We start from the raw sequence: 18,430 nt of genomic DNA, 5'->3' as shown, positions 1-18,430 counted from the left end.
GATTTCCTCCTCCACTGTGAACATACTAGGGAGAATGTTCCCCTTAAGGTCATTGAATTTATATAAAGGAGTAGATGTGTGAGAAGGCTAGACTGAAAACAGTCAGGTGTATTTCTCTTCTACTGTACATCTGTTATATCCTATATATTCTATGTTTTATTTAAAAATGTTAGTAATCACTATGAGACTGTTCTCAGTAAAGATAACTGTTATAAGAAAAACATAGCAGTCTAAAACCCACTTAATCCAATTCAGGTTCAAAGCTTGTCCTGGCACCATTAGGTATAAGTCAGAAACTAGTTCTAAACAGGGTGCAAATGCACTGCTGGTCACACTCACACATTCCCACATGGGTCCAATTTAGGGTTATTAGGTAACCTAACCTGCAGGCATTTCATGATGTAGTATGATAACTGGAGTACCAGGGGAAAAACTCCCACAGAAACAGGGTGACTATGCAGATTCCATGCAGACAATGTCCAGGCTTGGGATTAAAGCAGTAATTCTAGTCACTTATGTAACAATAAAACAAATGGAGCTGAACTTTATTCATAGGCAGGATGGATAGGTGTTGTAGTGGGTGGTGTTAAGGCAATTAGGAAGGAGACAAAATTCTGAAGATGAAAGAGAAAGCTGTTAATAGTGATTTTAAGGATGACAAAGGTAAGTAAGACTCATCTATGAACAGACAGGAACTCTGCCCAGCAGTAAAATTTAGGGAAGAGCTTTTCTGAAGCCTGTGATGCAAACTTGCAAACTTACATTACCTGCCCCACATACCAAACACAAAAAGCTAGACCTGCCCACCTGAGCTAATTGAATGTATGTGTGGCTCCGTCCAATGCAAGGTCTGTCATGTTACTTTGTATTTGGATGAAAATGAGCCTTTCTACACACATCTCAGAGCGGAAGAATTGAATTTTTTGTGTTCAATTAATGTTGTGCCTGCCTATTCTGTGGAAGGGTAGTCACATTGCTGAGAATGAAGTGAATACTTTTGTTAGCAGCATGCAGTAGTGCGTATTTGTGCATGTCTACTAGTAGTTGTTATAACACTAAAATAATAGGCTGAGAAAAAAATAAACTTCATTATCTGTTGACTTTCCATTCCAACATACTATGTCTAACATTTTTGTAAATCCAGTGTACAACAAGTAGTGTAAAAATGCAGCAGTCAAAAGATGTCATTCCCTGAAAATCAAAGTTTTCACAGACATACAGTATTTATGAATAACGTTTTTCTTTGTGATGGACTGATGTCAAGTCTTCTGTCTGATGCTAGTGAAATCACACCTGATACACCTACAGGCAAAGCGGAATAAACTGCTGAGGAAACGGATGGGATGTTACAGTAATTTATTATTCTACTTTAACACATTTCCAAAGTGTAAAAATTAAAGGGCGTAATTTACTGAAGCCTTGTCAAGTTTCTTTAATTTAAAGTCTAATCATAGAGTAAATGATACGTTTTCTGCTAGATGCATTATTTTAATTACTTTCTAGTCTGTATAAATGTTTTTAGGGACACTTCTTGATATATGACTTGAAATGGAAATCCAGTTACAAAATTCAACTAAAGCTAAAGTAAGTTAAAACTGTTAAAGTTGGAAAATCAACATTTCACTTTATTAAACCATTAGAAGTGCTAAGAAAGGCTACTGCTTATAATTATGGGATGGACAAGATAGTTATGTCTTGCATCAGTCAGCATGTTAGCATCAAACCCAGACTTGGGCACTTTAGCTTTAAGTGCTTTTATTTACAGTAAAAACATAATTGTAAGTAGTTGTTCTGATTATAGCAACTCTGTATTATTTTGATTAAGAGTGAAACCATGTCATCAGTTGGCCTTCATGTTGTATTTCAGGAGTTTCCCACAACGCAACTCTGCAGGCACGTGATCATTTCATAGCCTCAACATACATGACTAATTACACAATTAAGGACTGATTGCTCGGCGTCTGTATTAAAATGAACTTAGACCAAGTTCAAATTAACTTCTTTTGCTTTCATATTGAGTTGTAAATCATTTTTTGTTATCATAGATAAGAATATAAGAAGATTTTCAAAGAAGGGAAGGTCATCCAGTCTATAAAGCTGATTTGGTTAGATAATACCTAAGTTGTCCCAATTTCTCATTTATATACTTTTTAAAAGTGGTCAAAGTTTCTGCTTCATCTGTGCGAATTTGTAGTTTGCTTCAGATATATGACTCTTTCATATGACTCTTTGCATTAAGTAGTGATTTCTGGCATCAGTCTTAAAACAGTTCCTCTTTATTTCCACCATTGTTCTTCAGTATATGATTCACTGTTTAATTGAAAGAGTTTTGCAGGATCAGCTTTGTTGGTATCTCTGAGAATTTTGAAGACCTGGATTAGGCCATCATACTGCCTTCTTTGCTCAAGAAGAACAAAACGATTTAGTTTCCCTAGCCTATCTGTTATATTATATTATATTATAAAACTTTTTTGTATGTGTTTTTGTATTCTGTTTTTGTACCTTTTTTTTTTAAACGTTTTGTTTTCGTTTGGACTATGTTGTGTTTTATTGTTCTTAATATTTTTCATTCAACTTCTTCTGTTAGTTCCAGTTGGTCCTGCTTGTGTTTTGTTAATTGTGTTCATACTCTAATTGTATTTGATGGTGGTTGAACATAAAAAAATAATTTTTTGTGGCCAGGATTTTTTTATTCGTTTCTCTTTCCATGTTTTGGCAGCAGTCATAACAAAGTCAGAGTAAGCCATGTCCTTTAAAGCTGTGATGCAGTTGGCTGCTCTCCTCTGCATAGCTTCTAATGCCACTATGTCTTTTTTGTAGCATGTAGATCATAACTACCAACAGTATTTCAGATATGGTCTCACTTTTGCAATATATACTCTGAGCATAAAATACCTTAATTTACATTCCATAGCCTTTACAAAATAATTTTGCCTAAACCATGAAACAATGTCAACGGAAACCCACAAATCCTTTTCAGATGTTTCATTTAAGACAGTATCTCTCTCCTTTTATTTATAATTATAAAATTCCTTTTGCCTGAAATCCAGTTTTATAAGATACCTCTAATGTTAACAGATTCTAACTTCAAGGTTTATGTTTGATGTGAAACTGTATCAAAGGCTTTACATGATATGCTTTGCATTTGTCTACTATCCTAGTTGCCCATTCAAGAAATTGTTTTAGCAAGATATCCTTCTCATAAACACATTCTGGCTGTTATGTAGAGTATTATTTATGTGCAGATACTCTTTTATTTTATTTCATATCATTGCTACATAATTTGTTGTTGAAGTAAGATTTATTGATCTGTAATTACTAGGATCCATTTGGTCTCCCTTCTTGTAGAATGCTGGTACATTGGCAATATTCAAGTCATCCGATAATTCTCTAAACTGCTGGAATATGCTTAATAAATGGTTTTAAGTAGCATCTTACATTTCTTTCAATACGGCTTATAAAATCCCTGGAGTTTTACTATTCTTCTGTGCATTGAGAGCCTATGGCACATCTGACTTAAAATCTGTAAAAACACAGAACTAGTTTTTACTTCTACTTTAGGCATTTCATTTATTTCTTCTTTTACAGATTTGGTAAAATGTTTATTGAATTTATTTGATATTTGGTTTTTATTTTCCTTTACTTTTCCTTTGCATTTCTGAGGTTTCTTAAATTCTTAATATTTAATTCAAACAGTGCCATTTACACCATGCACCTTCTCAAGGTCTCTATAAACAACATTACAATTTTGAAAATAAAAATGGGTCAGTAAAATAAAAGAAAAGAAAATATAAAAAATGTAACTATGTGATAGGTTGGAAGTATTTTAAAATGTTTTAAACACTGTATTTTATAAGAAGCTAGTCTAATATTATAATATGAAAAGGCATAGAGAAGCAGCAGGTAGGTAACCCTAAGCCTAACCATCCAATAGCTTGCAACATTTCCATGGCAGCGGCTCTCTTTAAAATGAAAACAAGTTAGAAAATGCATGTGTGACATAACATTCAGGTACATTCTGAGACTTATTTAACTGATCTGATTTGAAAGGTGGTGCATTTTACATTTTTTAGTTACTTCATCAAAGAATTAATTTGCACATTTTTGTTTATTAAATGTTTTTGTAAAAATAAATTATATTCATATAATATACACAATTTCACGAATTAACAGACTATGGTAAATACATGCTTTTTTACAGCACTTTCAATACCATTGAGTTAAAAATGTAGGCCAAATACGCTTGTGAGTGGCCTAATAGCTTTTCTAAACAGCAGAGTCTGATTCAAGTGATTTAAGAATGATATTGATTGATGTGCTATTGTTAGTTGTGGACAGTCTGTGACTGTTGATCACATTTCTTAAGCATAATTTTTTTAAAAGAGGCAACCTGATAGAGAGATAAAATCTCTGTTAAAATCTCAAGGTAAAATTGCAGACTAATTTAGTCCAGAATGGAGAATAGGTCTGAAGCTTTGCTGATAATGTACAGTGTGAGAGAAATATTATTATAAAATGAAACTTTTTAAATTAAAGATATAAAAGTTTTTTCTTTTATAACAAAAAATAAAAACCACAATAACCACCCAATAGCCATCTAGGACACTAAATACAATCCCCTCTTTCTCAACTACAGTAACAATTCCATACCACTAAGTTACCCAGTAAATTCCAACATATCAACAATAAAGTGAAATTACAAAAAGAAATAAAACTATCATTGCAAAATGATCAGTGCTAGTATAAAATCACAATAAATATGACTCCATGAAAGGAGAAAAACAACTGCACAGAGTTCCCCTGTCCAGCATCTAATAATTGTAAAAAACAAATAATTCATTCAAATTATTCAAATACCTAAGACTGTCAAAAGGAACTGATTTATTGTAGAATAATAGAAACACCAAAGGTGACACTAATCTTAAAGATTTTAATTTCTGCCTTAAGGTACACAGCAAAAGCAGTTCTACAGGCACGGATAGAATGTGACCCTAATCATAGGTTTTACCACTAAGCAAGCTTTAGTTTTGCTCTGTCCTTGCTATCTGCAGCATAATTAGCGTCTTTGTGCACACTAAAACTGCAGCTGTGATCTTTTGCCCCCATATCATCTGCTCTTCCTTTTTTCTTAACACTACCTGTTTTATCTTAATTAGAGGAGCTGCACCTTTCCTGTGTAATTAATTAGTTCAAACACCTTATAGCAAATGGTTGATATCCTGCGTTCTTTACAATAATAATGTTTAGCTAATGGTGCCGTGAGGCTGTTTTTACTGTAATGTAAATACTGAGTACATATTTGTTCATGCACTGCTTACACATCAGTCCTTACAAAATTCCTTTCTCATTTCCAGATACCTGACTTTTTTTTAACATTTCATTTAATTTAACTCAAGTAGCAAGAGACACGAGCTGGTGTACAAGCGGTTTTGAGTAACTTGTACTGGGGATCTAATATATAAAATGTACTACAAAATATAAAAGTTGAAGTGACCTCTCTCAAGGTAAAATTGATATAGTAAACTAATCTGTATTTGAAGTTGCACAGAATATTTGTCTGGTTTAAGAAAGACGAGCTCAAGAATGGGAATGAGAATGGGAGTTTCAAAAATTTCACCACTTTATATATTCAATATATAGTACGTCAATAAAAATATCTCAATAAATTTCCTCTAAGAACAAGCGTGGCAAATTTCAGCAACATGAAATGAGCTGTCCCTTGTGAACAGACTGACAGACATGGCTATCACAGTAGGTGCTTTTTGCATTATATGCAAATGTACCGACAGTGTCACAGAGTGTTTGACATTATTTTCTGGAAAGGTAATGACAATGGATTTGGCACTTTTGTGTTCAAAGTACATAAAAAGATAGCACTTGAATTTGTGGAAGTTAAGAGAAAGTATTAATTAATTTGTCATGAATTACCACTGTACAAGGAACTGTATTTCACTCAGACTTAATTGTTTTGCTTACTTTGCAGTTGTACAGTGAATTCTTAAAAAGGCCATATGCATGGAGAGCATTTTTGATCAGAAAACCTTTTGAAAAAAAATATGGTTTTCAGATTATTTCTTTTTTACTGAAATCTACATTTATTGTTAGACTTGTTCAATTCAGGACAATGATTTTGTTTTCTTTTTTACCGATTGTATAAAAAAATGTGTGTGTCTCTTTACTTAGACTATGTATGAATCATGCTGTGTCTATGACATGATTGACGCTGAGTCTCAACATGCATATGTCCAGGTTAGAAAAAACAACTTAAATGTGAGTACTCATAGAAAATTCACATAGAACAAAGGAGATAGATGCAACCTCAACAAAGACAGTGACTGGGCAGGTACATTAATCCTATCTACTAGAGCTACAAGGCAACATTGAAACCACTGTTATGCTTGTCTGCCCCTTTCACAAGCAGTCAAAACAAACCAACTTGAAACTTCATTTGTTCAGTTGTGTAAGTGCAATGATATGTTGTATAGAAATAAACACAGTAATATCCTCATTGTCAATAATACCATAAGCACACAACATGTGAAGGATGGCACTGTAGAACTTTCTCTCAAGGTGGCTGGGTATGGCAACACCCAGTGTGCAGTTTAAATTGTTGTCCTGTTATTATGGTTTAAAAATGTGATCTTTTAAAATTTGGGCTAAAAAATATCACAGCAGTGATTTTCTCTCTGTCTTCCCAAAGTTACCAGCTCATTTACCAGGGATAGTGTCTTATTTAGTAGTTCATCTTCCAGATGACAAGGTAACTTCACCATTACCCTGCACATGCACAGTTGTACTTCTCGAACTTGTTAACCTGAATGACTGTGTTTGTAATGAAGGCACCTCTCACTGTACCCAGGACAAGATCAAACACTCTTATCCAGCTATGGTCATTTGATCAGTGCATTTAAGCATTACAGTTTTCACAGGCTTTAGCGAAGTTTTACACTTAATAATCAAGAATAGTTAAATATTTGAGGTTGCTTTCCCAAAAGGGTATACAGTACATAAGACAAGCACAAAACAGATATATACTGTAAATGCAGGAGGGGCACAGGTCCATTTCTTACTCATTTCTGCTTCAGATCTTGGCTTTCTGGGAGGATGATGGCTGTTATTTTGTCAAAGCAGCTTTTCTCTGCCTTTTCAAATGCAACTGTTTCTCTGTCCCTTACTATGTGAAGAATTATGTTATTATAAACTTATTTTCAACTTAATTAATCGGTAGTTGGATTAGTAAGTTCATATGCACAATTCTATCAGTTTTTAGAAAAGCCACCTTTATTAAGAGTAATATGTCTTTTAGTTACCCATCCTCCCTTTATCACTACTTTGCCATTGATGAAGCTGTTCAAGGTATAGTTGTTTCCTTGGTTTTGAAAGGAAGCCTTTCCAGTATGCCCTTGGTTTACACTCTCCTGTAGTAGTGCAGTATCTCCCATTGTTTGTTCCAGTATCTTCATCCACTATAAGAATGTTACTTTATGCTAAACAACAAGGCCTGTCGATTATGCTTTTGCGTTCCATAATCACCACACCACACATTAGTCACATTTTATCCCAAAATATGACTGTTAAATAAATAACACACAATAGTGCTGCAGTGGACTGGTGTCAAATAGATTGATTTCTGCTGCTGAAGTAAGTTTTTGTGACTGTAATAGTTCAAGAAACTGATTGATCATAGCCTAAAAATAGAGTAAAAAGGGTCACGAAGTTTACAGCAACAATATTAAGAAACCGAACCTTGCTAGTTTTTGTTGCATTTTTTAAATTCTCTCCTTTGTAGTCGAGTAGATGTAATGTTGTTAATAGTATTTTGAGGTTGACCCAAGTGAAAGTCTTTGAAAGAATGTCATAAAGGAACAGCTTTGTAATGCTGTTTATGAGATTCTTTGCTCATTTACTGCTGGCTTGTCAAAATGTGTTAGCTCAGTGGGGAATTTTTTTTTGTTTTCATTTTAAATCATTTATTAAACTCTTTCATGTTTCTTGGCTTTCAAAGCTAATTTCTCTGGAAAAGTCTTTATATTTTGTGTAGATGACCTTTAAGCAAAACTATAAGCAGTTTGTTGTTTGATATACATCACAATCAGTGTTGCTTATAGATACAGTGTTTCTTAATTAAAATAAAAACCTATTCAAATATGACATTTTACAGCTTTATGTTTCATATTCCAGATATAAACTGAGAAAAAGATTCACATATAGCATACAAGGAAAGCAGTAATCCTTTGGTAACCTCGTGATTAGTTATTTCCATGCCAGAGTTACATTTATGGCATGCAGCTGTTCAATGTCTGTTAGACGGTGAAGTGCTCAGCGGCTGAAAAAGAGGAGAGCAGCTTAAACTCAGAGGAGAAACAATTGAACAAGAACAAGCAGGGTAGGGAGAACTCAGTCCTGACTTTTTTTATGTATTGTCCGAACCAATACTTTGGTTTTGTTCTAGTTTTGGTTTTGATTTTTATTTTGCACAGTGAAAACAGTCAGTTTGAACTATAAAACTCAGTTTCATAACTGGTACTCTAAACTGCGTTTAAAGGGGTATTGTCTGTGAGGAAGTGTATTGCGCTGTGCTCCTATTTATGTCATAGGTATGAACATTTGAATTTCAAAGACATCTTTAAACAAAACAATCCTAACAGAGTAACTTTGTCCCCAAGCTGTCAATTTATACTGTAATGCATTAAGTAATGAAAAAAGTGTTATATACGGTAATTATATACTAGGACTGGTTACTTACTGTATTTTTTTTTTTGTTCTTTTAGTTTTTTGTGTTTGTTTCTTCTTTTGATTTTTACAGATGGCAGTTATCCCACAAGTAGTTTTCTTTCTAAAATAAAGTTGAAGTTTAACTTTTTCTAACTCAAATATAACCCAAATGTTCTGCAATAGCTTGCAACAAGGATGAGAGGATTCATTTTATTCAGTAGATCTGGGACTTCTTAATTTACCTCACAGTATATTTTTAGCTACAGATATAAATGGGTGCTGCCCTAACAGAATGTGGCTGTAGAGTAGCAGACCAAATTGCAACCTGATAAAAATAAAAAGAAAGTGTATTGAAGAATTTTTGGACTAAATTGTGAAGGCATGCAAGATTTGATTTCCGTAGTCCTTTTGAATACAATGAATCGCCCAATGACACATTTGTTTTAATAATTTTTAAAAATTAGTCCATTTTCCATAAATTGTAATAGATGTTATTCTTTTGATTCTCTGTTGCCTACTTTGTCATCCAAATTGCAGCACATCCTTGTTTACTATTTTTTGCTTTCCATTATGTATCATAAATTATGATAATGTTCTACTACTGCAGACTGTTCTGGCTAAGTCTGAGGAAAAGTTTTTTTTACTTATAAATCAACTTTATGACTCATTTGGCAAGCTTAGTTTTTTATATTTTCCACTGTACTAGAATGTTTTTAGAAAAAAGAAGGCTCTGTTTTGGCTTAAATAAAATAGGATATTATTTCTGAACTGAACCTCAAATGAAAAATATTGCTTATATTTTAAGGTATGCTTCTGATGAAATGTCAGCTAAAGAAAGTTTTCTGTTTTCTTTCAGCTTTGTGGTGTAATTAGAGAAGCCCTAGCTGGGCATACTTTTCCATTTCTCCCAAGTCATGTAATTTTTTTTGTTGTATTATATGCAATTTTTATACTCTGTGGATACAATTCCATATCTAAAGAGAAAGAAATAAAATACATGGTACTCTAGTCTTTTAAAACTTTAAAAAATATGAATACATTTACATAACTCTTCAAGTCATAATGAGTAGGATTTTCATCCTGCATACAAATAATGCTGTTAAAGTGTAACAAATAATGAGATCAATTTTTACAACTCAACATAAAGAACTATGTAAACTAAGTTAGAAAAGCTTTGAGTGCTTCTCTGAACAACTAAGATCTAACATTCCCTGTGACAAGATGAGTGACTCTTAGGGACACATAATGCAGTAAAAGGAAAAGTATTTCTTTTTTGTAAGTAGTTTTTTTTAGGGGGGCAATAAGGATGGCAGCAGATTAGGATCTGTTTAGTACTAGGCACTCCTTTATAGATTTTCCCTGAGCTGTTTTTCTGGTTTAGCTAAGAAACATATTTATCTTGTAAAGGCATCACATTGCTGATTTTCATGTTTGCCTTCAGTGATCAAATTATAGTGGTTTGATTAACAAGATCAGTGACTGTCTTTATCTGGCAAGCATCTAGTCTCATTTGAGCAGTTCCGTTTTCACATTTTCATTTCAATAGAAGCAATTCAGAGAATGTCAGCTGGAGCTAAAGTAAGTGTAAGCTGAAGCAAACATTATGAACAAACTGTCATCGAGCCTGTGCGCTTCAGGGAGTTCAGGCAAAGGAAAAACTTTACAACGAGTTAGGTTTTTGCTTACCTTTTCTCACTTTTATTGTCATATTTAACTATAAAGAAATAAATCATAATAAAAGATTTAAAAAGCTAGGTTTTAGCTAGGTTGTCACATATCTTCATTTACTTCTGGCTTTCTCATACAGATGTAGATTGGAGAAAGCAAAAATTTAAACTTCCAAAAATTGCATTGTGAATACTATAAAGCCATGCAAAATGGGAGAGATAGCACACTTCACAGAAACTAACATAACATTCTCAAACTTGCTAAATTCAGTAAATGGATTTTTGTTAGGGGAGCCCGGGACATAGCACCAGTCTATCGCAGGGCCCACTCACACACATATTCACACTCCCTCTCACCGAGCATCCAATTTGGAATCAGTGCTTAATGCTCATTTTTAGGGACGTGAGGGGAAAACCACTGACATGTCTGTGGACTCCACAGTGAAAACAACTACATGTAGGATTCAAACTCGGGATACTGGCTCTGTGGTACAGTATTTCTAAAAACTACACCATTATGCTGTTTACAAAGAATATATGCATAAATTAAGTAAACAAATAGTGTATGGAGCTGAGAATGAAACCAGGTTTAGAGATTTCACCCTTAGAGGTGTTTAATAAGGCACTACTAATTTATATTCTCTTTGCAGTTTATAAGAAGTAGACCCACTGGTCTAATGTTATTCAGAAACTTTCCTTTGACTACCTTCAGCCAATAATATTTTTTTATTTATTTTCAGACCTCATGCTAATACAGACACTTTCTTTTGTATTATATTAAAAGATACTTTTTTACAGATGGAATAAGTTAACAAGCTGTGTATTAAAATAGCCACAATAAACCTAATTATAAAATGCAAAATGTTTAATTTCTAATAAGCCCCATGCAACTATGGCTTTGTCAGATTCCATAAAAAACTACAGTTTGTTATAATTTATCACAAAAATACTTAGTGCTAAAAAGATAAAGTGGCAATATCAGCTGAATGAAATGAAGCAAAGGAAAAACGGGATGTTTTAATAGTTTAATATTTTTGCCGGTCTCCCTACATTAAACATTAATAAAAATGTCCTTTTGTAGATTTAATGTCATAAAGGGTTTCCATAGAGTGTCGTAGTGAGGAGTTTTAAAAAATGTACTACTGTATGTAATTCAAAATAATTAGCTGTGGCTGCATTTTTTAAATAAATTAGATATAAAATATGACCTTGAATTACATAGATGGTATAAAGATAAATATCCTTTAATTGTAAAATTTGGTAGTTCTCTTTGAAATTACAGTTATAGGTTACTGAAAAACATTTGACTGTGAAACTAAAATAAAGCAGTACAGTCACAATAATAATAATAATAATAATAATAATAATAAAATATGTTTGCTGCTGTGGCATGGAAACATTTTTTTACATTAATAGGAAGGTGTCAAACGCTACTGTATATTCATCCAATTCTTTAAGACAGCATTTCAATAACAGGAGAGCGTATCACAGCAGCATTTGACATAATGCAGGAATCAACCCTGGGCAGGATGGCAGTACATCTGAAGGCGTGCATACGTTACATAAACAGTGACTAGGTCCAGGCCAGGTCTATGGTTTCTAATTGTGAAGCATCAATGCTAGGTAGTGTGCTAATGATGATTAGAGGTGCTTTAGCAAGAAGTGCCAGCCATACTAAAGCCCTCTAAACCAACAGTTTTCAGTTTTGCAGAGTGTTCATTTGAAGATAAAGTAACAAAATCTAAAACAGTATTTTTATTTGTAATGCTTAAGTAATGCATATTACATACTGTATGTCTTCACTTTCACTATCCAAAATATATAGATATTTTTATTTAAACACAAAACAAAGTCACTTGAGTTCTAACATGAGTTTATGGGTGCCTTCTTCGTACTTGAAGATAGAACCTTGACTAAATGCCTTCCTCATAATGTGTAACATTGTATTGTGCTCAACATCCCACTCTTTGTGATGTTACAATCCATGTCTCATGTTCTTAGCAAAAGTAACACTGCTTCGCAAGAATCTCCACAAAGGTTAAGAGCCTCTCCTGAATCAGCATAATATGGAATTCTATCCATTCACATGTTACAATCAATGCACATACATCTAGACCTGGTGTTGCTAGGCCAGTTCAGAGTATGTGCTTTATGAATCCAGCATAACCGCAGTACAAAGTACAAATACAAAAGCTACCAGGAATTGAATCATGACCAGACCAAATGTAATCAAGTGTATTGCCATATTAGCCTTCTGGTGATCAATCTTAAAATCACTTTTTAACTACATTGAATGAAGAAAGTAGGAAAATATGTTTAAACCAAAAGTCTATGAAAATTTTTAATGGTCACATTAAAACAGTTCTTGTTTTTGTTACTATTTGCAACATGGACTCACTGGCACAGAGGTACTATAATTTGAAAAGAAAAAAAAAGTCTAAAATCTTAAAGCAGTTTCATTACAGTTCCCTGCTTATTATTTTAAACTCAAATCCTATTACAGTATTTGTAATCTTAATATCTGAGCAAGATTATGGATGCTGCCATTTCAAAATAAATTATATAAATAGTAGCATGGTTAGTCTATATTTTGAGTACTAATTAAAACCTATTCCTTTTTTGGTATGAGAGCAACTTCTTGGCCACCTACATGTATCCTTTCCAATTGACCTTTGTGTGTTTTAATTATATCAATTCTTTCATAAGACAGTATTCTTTAATTAGAATGATTAAAATGTACATGTGTACTGTATGTTATGATCCTTGTCTACAACTTGGAATGTAGGCTGTGAATACAGTTAACCATTAAGCTTGAATCAACAAGTGGTCTCATGAAAAAATGTTTCTGAGCCTCTGCCCAAAAATAGCCAACCGTTGCTAGGGACTCAGCTTTCAGAAGGTTGGATGCACCACACCACTGATGCTATCTTTTATAAACAATGATCCCTCTAAGATGCCAGCATTGCACAACTGTATGCTTTAGTGCACAAAGAAGTGAGTCAAAAATCCACAGTTCTCCAGCCCCTGCAGAAGATTTGCAAAGGTCAGACGTCACAAGAGCCCATAGTCAAATCCTTTGATATTTAAGCAACCCAAGTAATTTGTCAACACTCACTCTCATTCGTTTGTGCATAGTGTGAAGAAATATGCAGGTGACAGTCTACAGGTGGGTGGAAGAATGTCTGCTGCTAGTGCAGCAAGTCTAATCTGTGATGGAAAATGGCAGGTGACAGTCTACATTTGGGTTCGGAACCACCCATGCTGGAGTAGTATAAAAGGAATAGTGCTAAGTGCAAGGAGACATTTTATGCAGGAAAAGGAAAATAAAGTATTAGGTGCTGCCTGGACACCTTCCAAAAACAAGAATTTCCCTGAAGAAGCTTCAGGCATTATCAGAAGGCCAACAGTGAGGAAGAGAGCAGGATTTCTTGGGGATAGCAGAGAGACTTACCAAACTATCCATCCAAGGACAATTCAGCACTGCTAATGTCTGTACTGCATGTCAGTAATTTATCCACCCAACCTCTGAGAAAAAACATTTTTGCCAAATTCTTACATTTTCAATGCAGAGTGAGAGTTAAGTCCATAGGAAAGAATCAATCAATACGGGAATAAGCTAAACCCAGTTTCTGTTTAACTCTGATTTTTAAACTCTGATACCTATTCAAAGCTTAGTTTATAAACTACTTTAAGGTTTTCAGGTATGCCTCTGTGGTTGTCCAATTGCTAGGTTATGATGTGTGGTCTTCAGGAGGCCTATAGCTCTCCAAACCTGACACAGACAGACGCAGGACACCAGTTCAGCACACACGTTTGTAAAATTTTTTCTGTGGGAAACTGTGGGGAACAGCTGCATTCTTCCAGCAGAGCACTTTGACTGTAAGAGTGGTCAGTTTAACAAGCAATGATGTGAGGAAGCAGCAAAAATGGTTGGCTTTACAGGAAAGGGCTCTCATGGGGTAAAGGAATTGAGTGTGTAAGCATATGATGATGACGAGAAAGCGCATAACATCCAAAGCTACGAGAATGATATTTTTGAAAGGCTGGTTGCAAGGCATTTTATGTAGGGAGAAGTGTTAGTGATGGCTAATTGGGTTGTAAAAAGAGTTGGTTGAATAAGAAGTTGAATGTGTTAGTTGTAGCAGACTGTGAAGATGTTATTTGTATGGCATTGAGTGGTGATAAAAATAGCTGGTGTATATATATATATATATATATATATATGGAAGAGAAGGTCTGTGATACGGTTTATATATATATACAATATATTGGCATTATGAAATGGTATGGGCAAAATGTATTTAGTGAGAGTGAATATGTGTTGATAGGTATAGATGAGTAGTTGCATATGATCAATAAATTGTAGTTGCAGAAAAATGTTTTTTTTTCTTCTTTTGATATTATGTTTTTGATGTATTCATTAGCATTTCTGTTTTTTGATAAAATTAGTATTTCTTATTAATTATATTTTTTATTATACTGGGGATGGAACAATTACGTATAAGTTCTTAGAGTAGATACAGATAAAACCTTTTTAATATAGCAATTATACTTTTGTCATGTATTAATGTTGCCCATAGAAAATAACATAATTTGCTTTTAGGTTTATTTAACTTAAAATATAATACTACAGTGTTTTCTAATCAAGTTACTATAATTATATAATTATATGCAGTAGTATTGTACCAGACAAAATGAACAACCCATGTATAAAATTAAAAACATGAGGTCTATGTTGGTTACTTAGATTTAAACCCATCTTCAATGGGTAGCACCACTAGTTTATAGCATATCTGTCCAGCTTCATGAGTGAATTAATAAATTGTATGTCCTTCAATAGTTTAAGTAAACATGACACAAGTACATTTTCAAGGGAGTTGAGTAATGCATAAGAAAATTTAAATAAAAATAGATAAATGTATTGCATAATAGTAAGTACTATTACATAACAGTAAGAAAAATGTTTGTTCATTTTAAATCAGTCCTTGGAGGGAATAGTGTTTATAACCTGTGTCACATTCAGTGCAACAACTGAGATTGTGGATTCAAGCCTCAAACAAGTTTGGTGTGTGTACTTCCAGCAATAAATGTCTTTTGGATACTGCAGTTATCCGTTTGACGTTGTTAACAGTTTACCATTTACATTTTGGTGACAGTGCATGTTTTGATTATCATCCTCTGGAAATTCTCCACTTGATGTCATTCACGGTTTAGCATTTTGGTTTTGCCAACATTTTTATTGACTTTCAAAATTGATCCTTACTACACTTTTATGATCATATGTGCATCTCCTGGTCTGCTTACTCCTACTCCAGTGGCTTGCCACATTACATCCTCCTGGTAGAATATAAGAATATCAAAATCCCCTTACCAGTTAAATATCAGTCCTATATGCCCTCACTGTGTTTGTCATATTTAAGATTTTATACTAATGAACATTTTTTGGTTTTAAAAAATAAACTAATAATACAAATTTAGTGTGCGCAGATTTGTGTTCATCAATTCAGTTTGCTGTTTAGGAATCCCGCTTCACTATACATCTCTGGAATAATGCATTTCCGTTGGTGTATTACATGTCATATCATTAGAAAGGTTTGCCTCATTCTTCATATATATATATATATATATATATATATATATATATATATATATATATATATATATATATATATATATATATATATGTATACTAGCCAATGCCTGCCGTAGCATACGGCGGTGTAAGAATAGGAATGGAAAACGGTGAGAAAGGAATTCAGAAATCAAGAAGAAATAAATGCTTCTTGAAAGACGCAGTTGTACATAGGTATTTTGGTGGAGAAGACAGATAATGAGTTGAAAGATCTAACCCTAGAAAAAGCCACGTACACCTGACCATAGCTGAAGACTGGTATCAGGTCTGTGCTCTGGTCTTTGGGTATCCGAAAGTGCATGTAGAATTTCCGGCCAAGCAGAATTACATGTGAAAGTGATAAATAAATCAGGCTTTCCGAATTTACATACTATGGCCATGGCATCCTGATAGTTTTGTTGCTTTACTCGAGTCCTTACTCGAACCAGCAGCAGCGAGCACATCACATCCATCCTGCTCCGTCTTCACTGGCTCCCTGTGTCCTACAGAATCGAATATAAAATCCTACTAATAACCTACAAAGCTTTAAATAACCTCGCACCAAACTACATCAGTGACCTTCTCCATCACTATGTGCCTGCCCGCCCACTAAGGTCCTCTGATTCTGGTAATCTTGTTGTGCCCCTCACTAATCTACACTCCATGGGTGACAGGGCCTTCAGCTGTATAGCGCCCAAACTCTGGAATGACCTACCGAAATTAATCAGGTCAGCTGACTCCATGAATTCTTTTAAAAAACAACTCAAAACTCATCTGTTCAGGAAGGCTTTTAGCTCTACTTGACTTTATTACCTTTCTCTCAGTTTGCTAGTTGTGCTAGACCATCAATTATGTTGTCTGTTTTTTTTTCAGAATTTACTGTTTTAATCTTCTTTATTTATTTATCTGGTTTGTACAATGCTATATACTGTATATTCTGCCGTTCTTTATTATATTCTGTAAGTGCCTTGAGCATGGGAAAGGCGCTATATAAATAAAATGTATTATTATTATTATTATTATTATTACACATCTACGACGTACTGTTGGAATAGTTTGCCGCTGGAGTGCAAAATACTAAATGTATTCCTCATTGCTAATCTGTACGCGTAAAATTGGCATTGAGTAAGCCTTATTCGCTTGCCGGTTCTTTTATCGGGAACATGTCGTAAATCTTTGTGCCAGCCAATGTCTCCATAAGGGAATAAAAGTAGGTAAACCATAGGAACGCAATTCATATTGAGCGTGGAAATTTGTTTACAGGAGTTGCCTATGGGATAGATGCAAATGTCTCTTTCGGCAAGCGGTTTGCCATCTTCTCCGACGAAAATCGCTGCAACATCGGTGTGACATGTCGGGGCATTGTATCATCGTAAATCCTGCCTAGGGTTTTCCTTGAAAACCATTTGTACAGATGCTGTTGGATTGGACTGAGCGATTTCATGCATGTGTTTGTATGATTTAGCGAAGGGGTTGATGGTTCTGGGCATGGAGTCTAGCTGGAGAAGTAAATTTTTGCTGCATGTAGAGTTTGCTTTATTTTGTAAGCGTACTTCAGTAGCTTGCGCTGTGTCAAAAACATTCAACTGTCCATATCCTGGAGAGGTAGAAGTGTTAGTGTATAGTGGACAGATTTGGTGATAATTTTGCCCGTGTGTTTTAAAACAGTATTAGTCTGTGGCCAGGAGGTTGAGTTATTTGTGCACCCATGGAAGCAAACGCTAGAGAAGAGTTGTATTCTCGAATGTGTTCACGATCATTTTTAGCTTCTGATGTTTGCTGTGTAAGTCAAGACTGTTTTTCCCATAAGAAATAATGGAAATACCCATAATAGGTTCCGAACCTCCCACACCAATAACACCAATAATTTTTCTAATGTACTAACCAAAAAGTTATAAAAAGTGCCTAGCCTACCAGAAACAACAATTTCATACTGTACTTATAATTTAATTTGACATCTTTGGACTGCAGGAAGGGAGGAGGAGGAGAATGAAATGGAAGGTGGTTATTGTTTGGAAGGAGCCTCCTTATACAAATCTTTTCTTTGTAAAATTGTCGAAATGGTGGATTTTGACATGCTGTACATATTAGTGAGATCGGTCAGATGAACACCACTCTCATATTTCCGCACAATTTCCTTCTTCGTTTTGATTGTGATCGCTTTCTTTACCTTCGTTACCTTCTCTTCGTTCCTTCCTTAGCAATTATCGAAATAAATTACAGTAATCCCTCCTCCATCGCGGGGGTTGCGTTCCAGAGCCACCCACGAAATAAGAAAATCCGCGAAGTAGAAACCATATGTTTATATGGTTATTTTTATATTGTCATGCTTGGGTCACAGATTTGCGCAGAAACACAGGAGGTTGTAGAGAGACAGGAACGTTATTCAAACACTGCAAACAAACATTTGTCTCTTTTTCAAAAGTTTAAACTGTGC

At 34.3% G+C, this 18,430-nt stretch overlaps 1 protein-coding gene across 3 annotated transcripts in view; it reads left to right on the top strand.

Moving 5' to 3' along the window:
* Window positions 1-18,430, top strand: part of sgcg (sarcoglycan, gamma) — a 448,908-nt gene that overhangs the window by 45,835 nt on the left and 384,643 nt on the right. The window contains exon 1 of one of the 3 annotated variants that reach the window (XM_051927318.1): window positions 8,278-8,386. The exons of 1 other annotated variant lie outside the window; for it this stretch is intronic. The gene's annotated coding sequence lies outside the window, so the exon portion shown is untranslated. Of the gene's footprint in view, window positions 1-8,277; window positions 8,387-18,430 lie in introns of those variants that run through there. One more of the 3 variants, XM_028799520.2, reaches the window with a different exon arrangement.

Source organism: Erpetoichthys calabaricus, chromosome 4 (assembly GCF_900747795.2).
Source record: "Erpetoichthys calabaricus chromosome 4, fErpCal1.3, whole genome shotgun sequence".
NCBI lineage: Eukaryota > Metazoa > Chordata > Cladistia > Polypteriformes > Polypteridae > Erpetoichthys > Erpetoichthys calabaricus.
Note: the sequence above shows the minus strand (reverse complement) of the source record. Positions and strands in the feature narration are given on the sequence as shown.